Genomic DNA, 16,180 nt, shown 5'->3' with positions numbered 1-16,180 from the left:
CGGCTGTAGGGCTGCAGCTTGCTGCTGCAAGGGCAGGCGTTCATACGAGGAGTCTCTTAAAAAGGCTTTTATTTTCTTTGAAGGCCTGTCTGTTCTCCCAGGCCAGGTGCTGTGCTTTGCAATCAGGTGGAGGCAGCTTTAAATTTTTACTTTCATTTAAGTAGGAGCTAATTTACATTTGGAAATGAAAGTTAAAGCATCTCAGCCATCTGCAAAGTGGAGGAGGAAGTTTCTTTAAGTTTAAGCAGTGGGTTTCTTTAAGTTTTCAAATTTCTACAATCCTTTTTCACATCAACAAGCAAGCAAAAATTATCTTTCAGAGCTCTTATTAGTAATAATACATAGTATTAATGATCTAATTTCTTAGCTTCAATTCTGTGTCTTAGTTTCTAAGATATACCTATTGGGTAAGTTCAGTCACCTTTATACTTGCATCCAGCTCAGGAGTTTAGAAATAAAAAGTTGTAGTCTGGAGTGCAGCAAAATCACATTTTTTGACCTCCAGACAGCACAACTTTCTCTGTAGCATTTCATTAGGGGTTAACTGGAGCACTCTGACTCCTTGTTTGTCATAGTAAAAGCAAAGGACACTAAAGGGTGACTGATAAATAAAAAGAAAAAAAAAAAAAGGAGGAGTGACATTTTCAAATACTGTCATTGTATATACTTTTATCATGTCTGTTTATCACCCTTTCTGATTTGTCCATTTTACTTGAACAATTCATAGTGGAGACAAATAAATTGTTCAGTCTTTCTTAAGAATTTCAGTATTATGCTAATATATATCTTATTTCCTGTCGGAATGAAATAAGTGTTATTACAGTTAGTTGGATTTTATTAAAAGAGCAGCTAAAAATGTCCTTTTCCTGCCTCTCCATTGGCTAGTTTTCAGAAATTCAGTAGTCTTCTGTCATTTCATAGGGACAAAAGCTAAACTTCTTATTTTTTTTAATAAGAAATTAAACCATTTTCAGAAAAAATATTTCTGGTTTCTTGTATAAACTGTAAACACCGTAAAGAAATCAGATATCCATTTTCTGCCTTCTCCAGCCTACCTGCAAGTAGATTTGGTCTAAACAAAATAGCCTTGTACTCAGCTGTCGCAAACATTTGTGTATTACTTAGATGTCTACATGAGTAATTTCATTTGCCTCCTTCAGTAGCTTTAATGTGTTTGTAGATGCTTACCCACCTTTTCATTTCTCAAGGCAAGCTTTTTGCAAAGTTTTTTTTTTTTAACATAACTCAAAGTTTTGAGTATAAAAAATATTTCAATCTTCTTGTGATTACATTTCTTACAGAATGTTGGAATTTTTGGACTGTGCATCTGTTTAGGCACGTGGAGAAAGACAAGACTGAGATCATGTAAATCATGAAACTGAGGGTGAATAATCCATACTTTGTTCTTTCACCATTTTTACAGTTTATACCCAGATGCAAGTAATAAACCAAAATGAAGAAAAAAAAAGACTAGTTAGCTTTTATTTATAAAGTGATTAATGAAAAGCAAAGTTCAAATGAGGCCACAAATCCTGGTGGTGCACAATGGGTTGATTTATTTTGTAAATAGACCATGGATAATTAACCATAAAACAAAACTTTTCTTTTTTTTTTTCCTTTTCCTTTTTCTTTTCTTTTTTTTTTTTTTTTTTTTTTAAATTGCATAATGACACTGGTTTCTTTTAGTTGCTGTGAGTTGCACAGAGGGATAACAACTTATTCACAACTGGTTACAACTAGTCACAGCCAAGAAAAGAAAAATCCCAGAGCAAAGAGAGGAAAAAGACTGTTAAAACACTACTGCACTTGCAGTTTTATAGTAAGGCATTTGCTAATGGCTACAGATTGGGAAAAGCAAGAGTAGATATTTACATACTCTGATGGTGCTTGCCATGCTATCCCATGTTTTGGCTCAAAACTCAAGAGAAAAAGACAGCTCCTGCAGCTGGCCTTGTAGTCCGCAATTTTGTATTGACTTCTAAATAGAATTATTTGTGCTTTGTTGCAAGTTTCCGTTATGAGTCTTCCTACTCTGATACTGAGGGAAGAGTCTTCTGGATAGTCATAGTATGACTTGCTGCCAAGTCCTCTTGTGAGCCAGAGAGTGATGCTAGCTTTTCAGATATGTGATATAAGAAAACTGTCTGCCCAACATCCCCAAAATTTGTCTCTTCAAAATCCACAGTCATCTATGGAAGGGGTCTCTGATGCCCAAGAAGGAGATGGTCCAATTTGTTGTGAAAGTACATTCACTACTAATTAAAACTACCAGCCCTGGAGACTGTAAATAAAGTAGAGCATGAGATGTTGAGATGATAATATGGCCACTTTTGTGGTGGTTTGTATTAGTTGCCAGTCCTTAGATTTGCTCATCTTATGCCACTTTATTAGAGTGAAGAGAAGGATCATGTAGGTAACAGTCAATATGCAAGAGGTTGGAGTTGCCACACAGCAACTGACTATGGACACCTTAACTTGCTCTCACATGCCACATGTGCCTTAAAATGCTTTTGACTGTATTTGTAAGACTTGCAATTCACACAAAGCTAAAATCTGTGTTCATGTCGCCTGCTGGTACAGCTGTGCTGTGTTTCACAGATGGTGACTCTAACGGACTTGCAAAAAGCCGTCCTCACTCCAAACAATGGCCTGGACAGGCAGAGGTGTTGGGTAAAAGTGATTATCACTGGTATTGTTTTAGCTGTGTTGACTCAGTTTGTTACAGCAGCATTACAGACTGGTGTTTGTAAGGGTTCTCTCGCCGATCCTGATTTGTGGGCATGCGGTTTCTTCTGAAAATTTGGAGAATTTCTTTGTCAGAATGTACTGCAAGTTCAAGGAGAGGAAAAGCAGATTATTAATGTCTGGCCATCAACTCTACCTGCTTGAGCTTAGTGCAGATAACTGGGAATAAGGATTCCGTGTTTTTAGTCTAGACCCCATTTACAAGGCGGGATCTTAGATCAGCCCTTTAAACCCACAACTAGAGAACTGATGAGTTCCCACTGTGTTACTGACACTGGTAACTACAACACATGGGCTGCCACTTGTAATCTGTTTTTAGGCCAAAGAGTCAATTTAAAATAGCACTTAGTTTGAGCAAGAGGCTTCTGTTGTGGGTGGGAGTCGTGCTGGGGGCAACATTAGCATTGTACTTACAAACAACATTGCAGTGAAGACAAGACCCCAAAAATAAGTTAACTCTCCAAGTCTCAATACAGTTTTTGGCTTCTCTACACATCCTCTTGTAAGGGAAGCCAGCCAAGGTCCATTGTAATAGTGCTAAAAGGATGAGCCTGGCCCATGGCATTCCCTTTGAAACTGCTTTTGTCAAGCTCGTGCTTCTGGGATGTGGCAATGTATGGAATCTGCTACATACTGTTTATGAGTTAGAAGTTGATTTTATTGACTAACAGAGTCCTTGTATCTTGTGAAAATCTTTTTCTGTGCTTTGCATCATGCCAAAGAGACAGGGGAGTGGTGTTGGCATGTCTTTGTATGAATAGGTCTGTCATTAAATATTTGAAATAGAAACATCTGAAATAGATCTTGCCTGAGAAGAACAATGGGATAACTAGAGAAAGCCAGTTTTCTCCAAATTTGCTTTTGGGGCTGGGAGTTTTAAGCAAACAGAATGAAAAAAAAAAAAAAAAAAAAAAAAAAAAAAAAAAAAAAAAAAACCAAAAAAAAACCAAAGAGAGCAGGTTAGTGCATGAGCTTAAAAACAACAAACCCAGGGAGGTGTGAAGGGAGACACAAGGAAAGTTAAAAGAGAAGAGTGGAGGGATGCTTAGCAGAGGGAGGAGTTTTCTTGTTTGTTTGTTTTAATAATTAAGACCAGCTCAGGGAGAGAGAAGCTGCTGGTAAAAGGATTGAAAGTCCTTTGTTCAGAAGAGGGACTGTTTTGTAAAAGGGACCTTTTTCACTTGATGTGGATCTAAGCCCAAGGACCATTGACTGCTAGTGATGAGGATGCTGAGGCATGGGCATGCATTTGGGTATTTCTTGTTTACTGTGGTCTCTAAATCTGTATTTTTATTTTGTTCAGGGTGAGGATTCAGTCATCTTCCTCAGGCAGTTCCTCTGAAATCTTACTGTTAGGAAAGGGTTAAGGCAGCCTTTGCTGCAGGCACGCACAAGATGAAGGGTAGGGTTTTCAATTCCTTTCAGATTGTGGAAAGTGTCAGCACATGGGTCCAGTATGCAGAACACAAATTCAACAGTCTGCTTGGTGTGCAGCAGGAAAAGCTCTGTTAGAGGTAATTGTAGTTCAAGCTTTTGAACAAGCCTTTGTGTTTCTCTCCTGTGCTACTAACCTATTGGTGAGGATATGCAAGCCAAACTCCTTTTATTTTAGCCACTCTTACCTCCTCCCAAGTACCTCTCCCCAAATCTAATACCTAAAAAACTCACAAGCAAGGTAATCCCAACAGTTTTCCCCAAGATTTTGCTCAGCTCAGCCTTGCCAAGTGTGGCATCTTATGTTGTAGTAGGCAGGTTCACGTTCTGGTTAAAAATGCTTTCATGGGGGACTAAACAGTACAGTTGTTTGACTACTTCTTCTCCAAGCACTGCATTCAGAAATGCACTTTATGCGAAAGAAAATTTTTTTGGTTCTTACTGAGATTCTGACCATGTTACAGAAGCCCCTCACCAAATGCCATGGGACACAACCACTTCCTGTAAGCATCTCAGTGCTGAAACAGCCAAGGATGACTGGGAATGATGTGCTGTGCTTCAGTTCTCTTTCTGGTCTTCCTACATGAACAGTTTCATGTGTTGGCACTCCTGCTGCTATGTGATCTGAGTGAAAGCCCTCACTTCTTTCCTGTTTAGGCCAAGATTTGTCTTATAGTTCCAGTCAAGCTTCACATGACTTCATGGTATTTTGCATTTTAGTAATTTAAAAATGTATGAGCAGTGATCAAGAGTTTTCTTAGCAGGTGAAGCAAACAGTTAAATGAATTTTAGATGTTAAATATCTTATCAATCACAACTGCTCTTACATTTTTCTACCGGTTAAGTTTAAGGTTAAAGGGCAGAGCGGAAACAACTGACATTCCCTTCATTTCTCCTCACTTTAGTTTCTTTTGGAGGAGTAGGACTGTCTGTGACTCTGTCTGATGCTTTATCCTGCTCAGAACTGGTTCTGATACTTCCCCAAATGGCAGCAGTAATGAATGGTACTTGACCCAACAAGATGTGTGTTAGTTGTTACATAACTGGCTGTCTGAAACAGCCTCTTACCTTTCCTAGATCCGTAAGCTGCACCAGATCTGAGACAAAAGTAGCATATCAGCTGGATTCTTAATAATAATTAGATTGTCACTGATATAATGGTACCATTGCAGAGGTATCGCAAGCTTCTGAGGCTCACTAAAGTGTACTGAAGGTCAGGACTAGAAGCACTAAAAAATACATACTGGTATTCTTTTTGTGTGGAAATACTAGTTTATTAAAAAAAATACTTCCAGGATTCTAATTTGTTTTTTCTATTCATATTTTCAGATAAAGCTTTTTGGCATTTGTGGAACAGAAATGCATTTGTTTCAAACTTTTATTTCAAAAATGTATTTTATGTTCTAATATAAAATTTAAATCAAAACTGAGTGTAGCTATCAAAACAAAATTATTTTGTCAAAACAACATTCAATTGATTGAAATGATTGTTTATTTTTGTTTCATTGGTAACTTTGAAATGCAGTGTTTAATTCAACTGTGAAACAAAAGCAAATTTCAAAGTCTAGCTATCCTGTGAAGCAAAAATATTGGGTTGTGTTTGGGCTCTTCTAGATGGTGCTTAAAGGAGTGCTTCATTAGAATTCTACTGAATCTTTTTAATTAAAAAAAAAAAAAAAAATACCAAAAAAATGTGAGGACCCGACAGATCAAGAGGAAGGAGGCCTCAAGCTGTGCCAGGGGAGGTTCAAGTTGGACCTCAGGAAGATTTTTTTCATTGAAGAGGTTGTAAAGCATTGCAATGAGCTGCCCAGGGAAGTGGTGGAGCCACCATCCCTGGAAGCATTCAAGAAACAGCACTTAATGCTTTAGTTGACATGGTGGTGTTCAGTCAAAGGTAAATAATTCTCAGACCCTTAGACTAAGCTGAAATCTTCTTGTACTGATGTTATTATATCTTTGTTCAGTAACAGTTGATCAGAATCCATCTTTCTATAAATGTATGTAGATCTCCCCTGGAAATGCATTCTGTGTTTCTGCTTAGCAAATTGGGAAGCCTCTGATACTGTTTCAGCTCTCTTGACTCCCATCTCTGTGGGCTGGTTCCCAATCAAATTCTGGGTGCCCATCTGAGTCCAGCTGCTTGCAAAGGGAGAAAACAGTTGAAGGTAATGATAGTGTGAGTGTAAAGCTAATATTAGTTAATATTAGTGTATTCACTTTATTTGTTATTTCCTAGATTTGATTTAAGAGGGACCTTCCCTTAGAAGAACACATTCTGATTACGGCTTTGCATCTTTTCTTATCCTCTATAACACCCATAACACATTATCTCTTTTTCTTCCTCATGTAGAAGCTGTATACTTAAATAGTGAAATTCCTCTGGCAGCAGTCTTGTCAAGGGCCACAATGTGGTAGATGCCTTGGGGACATTTTACTTTATAGATTACTGTTTCATCTAAGTTTAAATTCTTCAGGATTGGACTAAATCTGTTTCAGTGACAGCACTCCACAAAAGAAAACCATGAATATAAGGGGAGTATGTTAGACAAATAGGGCAAGGGTGAAGATTAAAAATCATAGAACACAGTTAAGAATTGTTCTCTTGCTGGAAAACGTAAAGCATCTGACCTTGTCTGAACAGTGTGATGATCCCTATTTTTCGAAGGACTGAGCTACTTAACCCACTCATGATGTCTTGGTTATTCAGGTCTGTCTGCCTTGAGCTTGGATAGATACAATGATCTTGTATTCCTTGAAAATATCAGCACTGCAACTTCTGTAAGTTTGGGATAGGTCAGTCGACGCCTGATCACCCATTCAGTGGAAGTTGTGGTTCTGCAAACTTTGGAGTTCTCACTCCCATTGGAGGTAAACAGAAGGTGACAAAGTAATACCAAATACAAAGTAATTGAAATTTTTATTCCATTAATTTGACCACCTAACCTATTGTTTATGTTTTTCAAACCAGAAATGGGTATTTTGTGATACAGAAAAGCTGCTTTAAGTAAATATATATTGGTGCAATAGTGCAAGAGTGTTGTTGGTTCAGTATTTCTCTGTAAAGAGGCCTGTGACAAGACAGACAGAAAGGTATGCTTTATCCAACAGCTATCTCCTGTATTCACTAGCATTTTTTTACATGATTAATCACATAACCTGCTATATCAGTATAAATTAAATTTAGTCTTAAGAAGACTGATTTCATCTGAAGAATACATTTTGCACCGGTCCTGGACATGAAGGGTTGGGATATTAATGTATTTAGGCCTTAAAAAGTACAAAAATAAAAGCTTCCTCACCTCAGAGCTCGGTAAATAAAGAAATACAACAGTTTATGTTGTGGACACGCTCTCAATATTTCCTGCATGCTGGTGGAGCAGCGCACATCACAAAGATAATAATATAAGCAGTAAAATACCCCAAGCAAACAGAAAGCATCTGTAGGTCTTGCCTAGCTGGCTGATATTACTGGAATGGTTGTTTTTAGCTTACCATGCCATTAATGCTTTGCAAATGTATATGTGCATGCTGAGGGTTGGTCAGGAATTGATCTGTGCTTATAACAGTTCTGTTCAATTGCTGCATTGTGCCTGGATGCCTGCAGATATGTAAGAGCACAGGAAGAGTACTCAAGAAACTATTAGACCATGTAGGAGCTGGTCTACCAGCCCTACTCACAGGAGAATGTAATGGGCCATAAACAGGATGTAAAGAAGCATTTGGAAAGATGTTTGGAGAAGTCCTGGCACATAACTCATGAGGTGTTTGTTAGTGCATGTCCCCACATTTCTTGTAGAAAGTAGATGAAGTTCCCTTGGAATGTGTATTGAGCCTCATCTAAGCTCTCTCCTCAGCTTTTAGCAGGCCAGGGATCAAGTTCACATTGGAAATTCTCAATTCACACTGCTGGATGCAGTCAGAACCCACAACTCTTGTTCAAGCTGTTGCAGCCTGGGCTGCCTTCAGCCCCAGATCAGCACTGGTAGTACAGCTCTCCTGGTGCAAATAAAAAAGCTAGAAAATGTCCGATGTTAACTTGGTTTTAAGTGTAATTTGATGGAATCACCTGTGGGAGTATGAGTTTGGGGAACCCTGAGATCTCCTGATCTTTTTGCTCAGTCTTTCCTTGTAGAGGTAAATGGGCCATTTTGCTGGCAAATAGCAATTGTAAGCATAATTCCAAAAGGGTTCCTCATAGGCGGATTTTAGCAACACAGGTGATGAAGCCCCACTAAGAAGGCAGGCTCCCTTTCAAGAATCAACAGTCCTCAGGTCAAGAAGTCAGAGACTTCCCCAAAATTTAACTTGGGAAGAAGAAATGAGTTTATCCCACTAGCTCTGAAAAAGCTATTAGCAGTACACATCCATAGAATTGTCTTCCTGACTGTGTGCACTTATGTTAGTTCTGGATTCCCTTTTCAGACTCAACTGTTTAACAGAGATATGGCAGCAGCTTCAAAAATTGTTGATTCCTGTCTCAGGCATAACAAATTTCATAGTATATTCTTTAATTCCTATTTCTATAGCAGTTTGTAAAGCATCTTCACTTGCAGGTTTTTAGTATTCAGTGAGAAATAAATTTGGGGATAAGGTCCTTCAGGTAAGGGGCCTGTTGCAGAATTGTCTAAGTCATTTGGTCATTGCATTGTACAAGAACTTCAGATTTTTGCAACTGAAACTTCTGAAAGGTTCATATAAAAATAAGATTGCTGTATTTATGAGGAAATCTTTATATCATCTTGCTGTTATGTGAGGCATTTAAGAAATCCTGAAATATCTTTAAAGATGAAACAATGGGAAGCTGCTTACCTCATGACATAATAAGGCAAAATAAGGTCAGGAAAAAAGTCATGGTTCCAGCTCCAGCAACAGAACTGAATGAGTTATTTGTAAGAAATAATTTATTTGCCAAATACAGCTTTTCTTGTCTCATCAAATATACACAAGCTGATCAATCTCTTTGATTCAGGAATCGTTGGAATTTATTCGATGACTGCTTTCAAAACTTATATTCTATGGACTCTCTGTAAAGGGAGGTGAAGGAAGGATGGCTGTGGTTTTAATACTATTTGCAAAAGCCTATTCTGTAATTTTCCTCTGTGGCATCCATCTTATAAATTTGCATTACATGATGCCAGGCGTTTAGGAGTCTATAGTTTTGATGACAGGGAGTAACAACTTCAGCTTTCATACAAGAGTTAATGTTCATACAGCACAAGTTAATGCTTAGCATATAGGAGACTTCACACAGGTTTCTGAATCCTCACACATCCTTCATACTACATTTATTTTATTAACCCTATGACTGAAGTAGTAAGCAATAAATAGAAAAAGGAGGTCATGATGTTGCATGGATGAAGTGAGGAATGGGGTGTGATTATTTCATGAGTGCACTGATTCAGAAGCTCAGGGTGAAGCTAGATGCTTCTTTTCACTGCATGTAAGGGCAGAAACATGTCATAAGTAGTTGCTGGTGTGCTGCATTCATGAAAGGAGCACAGCATTCACTTTCCAGCCACCAGAGAGTAAAGGAAAGACAGAGAACTGCAGACATCTGTTACTGTGTTTGCTTACCTGCTCCTTTTCCTGGAGGTTTTGAAGCAGGATTTGAAAAGTGCATGTGACAGGCATTGTTTCTGGCCATACTTTACAACAACCTACTGACTTTAAAGGGCCAAAATTTGGACCTGTATTATTTAGCCAGTGGTACACACAGGGCACTGTCAGTGAAAAGGCTGGGAAAAAAATTTAGTTCCTAGTTTCCTGCCTATTATTTAGTACATATCTGATTTGAAATCTATTTTCTGCATACCCTTGCGTGCATATTTGTTGGCACATGTGCTTCTTGCCATTATGGGGCAGATCCCATAGATTTTCTGCGTCATTAGTACAGAGAGCCAGTCATTAAAAAAAAAAAAACCAAAAAGCTTATTTGCCTGAGCCGTTAAGATTTTTTCTCACAGTTCTGCCTGTGGCGCCTGTCACTAGCAGTCAAATAAGGACAATTTTACCATTCTCTCCTGCTGCTCTAATTTTTTTTTCAGTGCCAGTACATGTATTTGTTATTCTTTATAACTCCCTTTGAAGTTGGGAATCCAAGGGGAATCTAAAACCGACCAGATGTTTCTGCTGCTGGAGACACAGAAGACTGCAAGGATTAAGTTTAACTGAAACTTAGTTCTCTACAAAACCCCATTACAGTGAGAATTCTTCCTCAGTTAGTTTTATTTATTATTTATATTTGCACTTGCCATCCTGGGTAGGTGATACCTCAAGTCATCTGGCCTGGGAGAAAAATGGACGATTTATCCAAGTAAATAGTGTATCAGCAGCTGCCTGCGTTGATTTCCCTTATGGGGTTTCAGTTCCATTACACTGCATATTTCCCACCCACACTCTTTATACAGTATTTCATGTTGAGGAAAATCATTCCCATCTCTGTAACTTCAGAGAACAGATATGTGGAACCATCCAGGGAGAGGGCAGTGCAACTCCTGTGTGCGTGGGGAGGGGTGACATACTTAAGAAGGTACTGGCCAGAAAACAGCATGAGATTTTTAACTCCTTCTCCTGTCATGGCTGAAAGGTGAGAGAAAGGAATAAAAGCTGACATGGAGACTGGGTATGAGAGAGAAGGGTTGTGCTAACCTCCTCAAAGTGAGAGCAGCAGTCATCTTTCAGGTGGGAAAGGACAGGAAGAAATGTTTTTGTTTAATTCTGAGTTCAAGTAAAATGCTCTTGAAGCTGCAATACAAGAACAAACAAGAAAAAAGTTTTAAAGCAGTCCGTGATATGAAATATGTGTAGTCCTGTACAGTGTCCATCTCCAAATTAGGCAGTGGGCAATCCTGCTGGCCTGCTTCTGCAGTCATGAGAAATAACCCACGAGAGAAAGGAGTGCATGTTCAGGCCTCACGGAGGTCCAAATGGGAAGGCAGAAGCAGAACAAGACCTTGGTCTCTCTTTACCTTAGGCACGGCTTAAGATAAAGTTTGGATCCACTTTCAGATTTTAAACACTTCAGATTTCTGGAGTACTGGTTACCAAGTTATCTCATCTGAGTTTGGGGGACTGCCTGTCCCTGTTGCCGTCTGTCACACCCGTATGTAGCTGTTGAGTGTGCTGATACCATTCAGCTGAGTTGGAAAGAGCTGAAAAGCTGATTTGTTTTCTACAGAATGGGTATCTAAGGAGAGGAGAACTCAGAGTAGTGCCCCTGTGGAGGGAAAAACAAGCAGAAGTTATCAGCTAAGCATATTTGGCAGAGGACAGTTGGCTGGCCAGCACAGAAGAGCCACAGCACAGGCTTGTCTTCTGCTCACCAAGAACATTATCTTTGTTCTGGGAGAGAAGACCAAAGACAATAGTACTCCTCTTGTCTGCTGCTCACAGGCTCTGATTGCAAATCTGTAGGAAGACAGACTTTATCAGTATCTGTTTCATGTCTGCGCTGGTTTGGTTTTTTTGAAGTCCAACCCTCTTTTGTGTTGATAAGTCAAGGTACATCTCTGGCAGATAGTGTTTTCCCTTTCCTCTCTGCTGTGGGATTCCAGCAGCTCTTCCCTGATTTTTCTCTCTATGGATTCACTTGATTGTTTCACACCAAATCTCGCTGCTTCTCAAGTCTTGATGTCACAGCCACCATAACTGAGAAATAGTGTTGGACTCTGCCTACGTTTCTATTCTAATTGGCCAGATGGATTGCTAACACCTTCACCGAGGCACTGTCCTCCATCATTAGCTGTTGGAGCTGTTGCTTAATATTGCAAGGCCCTGCACACCACCCTGATTTGTTTTTAAACAAGAAAATCAAAAGCCTTGTATAGAGCCTCCCAATGAACACCAGGTAAAATGCATGCACTGTAACAAGCTCTCTTCAGAAGAGCAAAAGGGAGTGGAGCAAATGATTTACTAGCGCCTATACTTATTTAAAGCTGCTTTTCTGATTTCAAAATATAGAAAGAAATTAAGTCCTGGAAACACTTGGTGATTTGGGATGTTCTGTAAGGTTTTGAGGAAAGATAAAAAGAAAAAAGTAATCACATGTTTTTATATTTTTAGGACCTGAATTTCCCAGCTTTGTATTAAAGGGAAACAGGTTAAAATCAGAGAATTTTTGACTTATGTATTTTCCCTTCTTTATTTTTTTGTCAAGGCATCAAGGCAGATGGTATGAAAAGCATTTATATTGGTCTCTCTGTTGATGGAGCTTAACCTAATAATCCAGGACTTGGAACTGGGTGCTTCAATAAAAAACCCTTTCTGAGAGATTTTTCCACTCAAAACACCAGGAGAAGTTTTTTAATTGACAACATCAAAAATTAGTATCCTGCCAGGACTACATTTTTTTACACCTTATTAGTCAGAACAAAAGATTAATATGTTCTCATTCTGAGCAGGAGAGTTTTCAATAAATTTTTCCTTAATTAAACCAAAAATGAAGTGAAATGGTTTACCACAGGATTGTGAGAATGAAACGAGGAAAAGCCCAATTCCATGTGTGATGTGCTGACCCTGGCTGGTCTGTAGGGTCCCACCAAAGTTACTCTATAACTCCCCTCCTCACCTGGACAGGGAAGAGAAAATATTACTCTTGGGTCGTTATAAGGACAGGGAGAGATCACTCAACAATTACTATTATGAGCAAAACAAACTCAACTTGGGGAAAATTAATATAATTTTTTACAAGTCAAATCAAAGTAGGATAATGAAAGATAAAACCAAATATTAAAAAAACTTCTCCCCACTCCTCCTTTCTTCTTGAGTTTCTCTTCACTCCTGATTTTCTCTAACCCTTTCCTGCAGTGACACAGGGGGATAGGGAATGCGAGCTTAGGTCAGATCATGCAAATTGTCTCTGCCAATCCTTCTTCCTTAGGAGGAGGACTCCTCACACCCTTTCCCTACCCCAGCATGGGGTCCTCCTCATGGGAGACAGCCCTCCCTGAACTTATCCAACCTGAGCCCTTCCCACAAGCTACAGTTCTTTACAAGCAGGGTCTTTCCACAGGGTGCAGTCCCTTCAGGAACTGGCTGCTCCAGTGTGGATCTCCCACAGTGTCACAAGTCCTGCCAGCAAACTTACTTCAGAGTGGACTTCTCTGTCTCTGAGGTCACAAGTCATGCCAGGAGACTGTTCCAGCATGGGCCTCCCAAGGGGATGTAGTCTTCTTCAGGAATCCATTTGCACTATTGTGATGTCTTCCATCAGCTGCAGGTGGATCTTGCTTCACTATGGACCTCTATGGGCTGTGGGGGCACATTCTACCTCACCATGGTCTGCACCAGGAGCTACAGGGTAATTTCTGCTCCAATGCCTCCAGGAGCACCTCCTGCCCCTCCTTCTCCACTAATCTTGATGCCTGCAAAGATGTTTCTCGTGCGTATTCTAACTCCTTTCTACTGCTGCTGTTCTGCAGATTTTTATCCCCCTTTTCATTGTCCCAGAGGAGCTGTTGCAGTTGCTGATGGGCTCAGCCTTGGCCAGCGGTGAGTTCATCTTGGAGCCATCTGGCCCTGGATCTCTTGGATGTAGGGGAAGCCTCTGGCAGATTCTCAAAGAAGCCATCCCTATAGCCCCCTTGCTACCAAAGCCTTGCCACACAAATCCAATATCCATATCAGTTATTTCTTTGTCCTAGTTTAAGCACTTTATTCTCTTCTGGTGATTGCTCTGTTCTCTTGTTTTTGATGGTTTGCTAGATATTTTGAAATTTACAGACTTACCTCAGTCCTTGAAATTAAGAAATCTCAGCTTTGAAAATTCCAAATTAAACTGTGATTCTGAGTTTCCCTTAATGGTGAGCACCTTGACATACAGAAAAGGCAGCATTCCCCTTTGTTCAGTTATAGTTTGAACTTCATCTCTAACCCAGCTGTAGTGGATAAAACTGAAAGACTGAAGCCAATGGATAAGAAGATAACATGGTTCAAATCTAAAATTTGAAGTTCAGCACTGTGCAGCCCCCACCTGCATTTTTAGATTTTTATGTGTGTGTGTTCTTGAGACATTGCATTTGAAATATATACAGGAAACTAAGCTTAGCTGGAAGACTGTAACTTGTAAATGTTTTCCCATGTATGTTTTGATAGAATGGTATGGGGGCGTAGGACAGGGCTGTGGATTCAGAAGATATTTTTATGCTTCCGTAACACAATCCATAGTCCATTTTAGACTTAGTTCTGATTAAACAAAGATATTCAGATGTGCCATGAAAGTTAGCAAATAGTGAAACATGTTCCTCAGTATTGTGACACTAACACTCCAAAGCAGCCTGACCAGGTGGGAGGTTACACCCTACTTTGTTAGGTCAGTTTGTGATGTTTTTCCAGCTACCCTAAAGTGTCTTGAAAGATAATTTAGTGTCATTTACAGTTGTCTTCTTCCATATAGGAGCACTGCAGGCGAGAGTGTGCAGTGGAAAGGACCAGTTCTGCCAACAGTAGGTGCCAAGGACGTGGCTTACCTGTTGTCAGTAACATACTGTCTTATACAGTCAAACAGGAATCTCTCTTTTATCTCTTGCAGTCTTGAGTATTAGACTATATAGGCAATGAGTCCAAACCGACAGGGAGTCAGAGGGTAGATTGCACATCTACTGTGAGAGTCATCACCAGGCCAAGTACTCCATCAGGCCAGTTGGAAAAGCATCTTGTTACTGAGAGGTAGGGCTGGATTTATGTTGTGCCCAGCCCACTCAATTAGAGAGGGAGGATTAGATAGCCCAGAATATAGCTGTGATACTCTTGAGCACCGATGGGTTACAAGTCCTTCTGCTGTGCTCAGAGTAGCATATGTGAATAGGGTAAGGACTTGGATGCAGCCCCAGTATCCCCAAACTGTCTGAGTTATTCCAACAAAGTAGCATAGACCTTTGTGGAGCACGTTCTCTGCCAATCTGCAGGCATTTGTGTTCTCTTGGTCTTGGAAAACATTATGCCTCCTGTTCTCAAACAGTGCTCCTATTTCCCTCATGGTTTAACAGCTGCCTTGCAGTTGTGGTCCTTAGATCTACCTTTCTTAGATCTCCAGTTTGCCCCATGGCCTCTTTCATCTTCCTTTCCTCAGGCCCTGGACAGATTCTGAGCTTCCTGCTAGTTTGCTGTTGCTTTGTATCTGCCCTCTGATTGCGGGTGCTGGTGTTCTGACAGTCTACCCAAATCCTTCGTTGCTCAGAGGAAATAATAACTCTCATTCAGCTGCTTTCTTAGCATTTATTGTGACATCCAAAGACAAATGCAAACTCATCTCTAGAATCATTATTCTCTTTGAAGAACAACGGATTGTCAGGGGAGACATTTTTTTAATGTGGATTCACTTAGAAGTTCTGTCCCCTAGTGTGGTTCTCCAGCTGCCCCTGTCATATCCTCCGTTGTTGTTTATCCAAGTTTTAATAATTTCCTTTTCATGCTAGAAAGGGCCACATAATTTTCCCTCTGTGTGTGCATGTATTTACACATGTATACATGTGTATATATGTATATATGTATGTATGTATACATGTGTATTTACACATATATACACATGTATCTACTTCATGTTTTTTCATTTCTCTCAATTCATAACATATAAAATGTATAGGTAAAGGCATTCATTGAACTAAATACATTTATTATTTATGCATGGTTTATAGTTTTGGCCTAAATTTCATTGAGTGCCAAAGGATTTTGTGCACCTTCATTTGGTTATTAAGGTATTTCTTAATCACCTCACATCATGACTAATTTTTGGAAGAGACACACTGATTTGTGAATAGGGTACACCTGCTTCTGTGTAGAAAAAAATGGAGGGGACCCTTCTTAGGGTTACTAGAAGAGGTAGAGGCTGTGAACATTATTCTGTGTAATCAAAAGAAAGAATATCAATATATTGCCAACCACATTTCTTCCCACACTGAGCATCAGCTATTTATTTATGTTTTCTGGATCACCAAAGCTACTTTGAGATACCAGTGTAATACCTGAGTGGCTTCGGTTAAATTATTGTGGTTTCAAGTCA

At 39.5% G+C, this 16,180-nt stretch overlaps 1 long non-coding RNA gene across 7 annotated transcripts; it reads right to left on the bottom strand.

Annotated features, from left to right (window-relative positions):
• Window positions 1–10,389: 10,389 nt before the first annotated feature.
• On the bottom strand, window positions 10,390–13,246 carry LOC128804344 (uncharacterized). Of its 7 annotated transcripts, none has more exons than XR_008436027.1 (7): window positions 13,090–13,230; window positions 12,930–12,981; window positions 12,639–12,748; window positions 11,505–11,589; window positions 10,831–11,398; window positions 10,704–10,761; window positions 10,390–10,467 (listed from the first exon to the last, which is right to left on the bottom strand). It is a non-coding gene; the product is annotated as an uncharacterized LOC128804344 (long non-coding RNA). The 7 variants fall into 7 exon arrangements; XR_008436025.1 differs by lacking the exon at window positions 10,704–10,761 and having other exon boundaries at window positions 10,831–10,926; window positions 11,151–11,398; XR_008436028.1 differs by lacking the exon at window positions 10,704–10,761 and having other exon boundaries at window positions 13,174–13,246.
• Between the last annotated feature and the right edge of the window lie 2,934 nt (window positions 13,247–16,180).

This window comes from Vidua macroura, chromosome 2 (genome assembly GCF_024509145.1).
Source record: "Vidua macroura isolate BioBank_ID:100142 chromosome 2, ASM2450914v1, whole genome shotgun sequence".
Taxonomy (NCBI): domain Eukaryota; kingdom Metazoa; phylum Chordata; class Aves; order Passeriformes; family Viduidae; genus Vidua; species Vidua macroura.
Note: the sequence above shows the minus strand (reverse complement) of the source record. Positions and strands in the feature narration are given on the sequence as shown.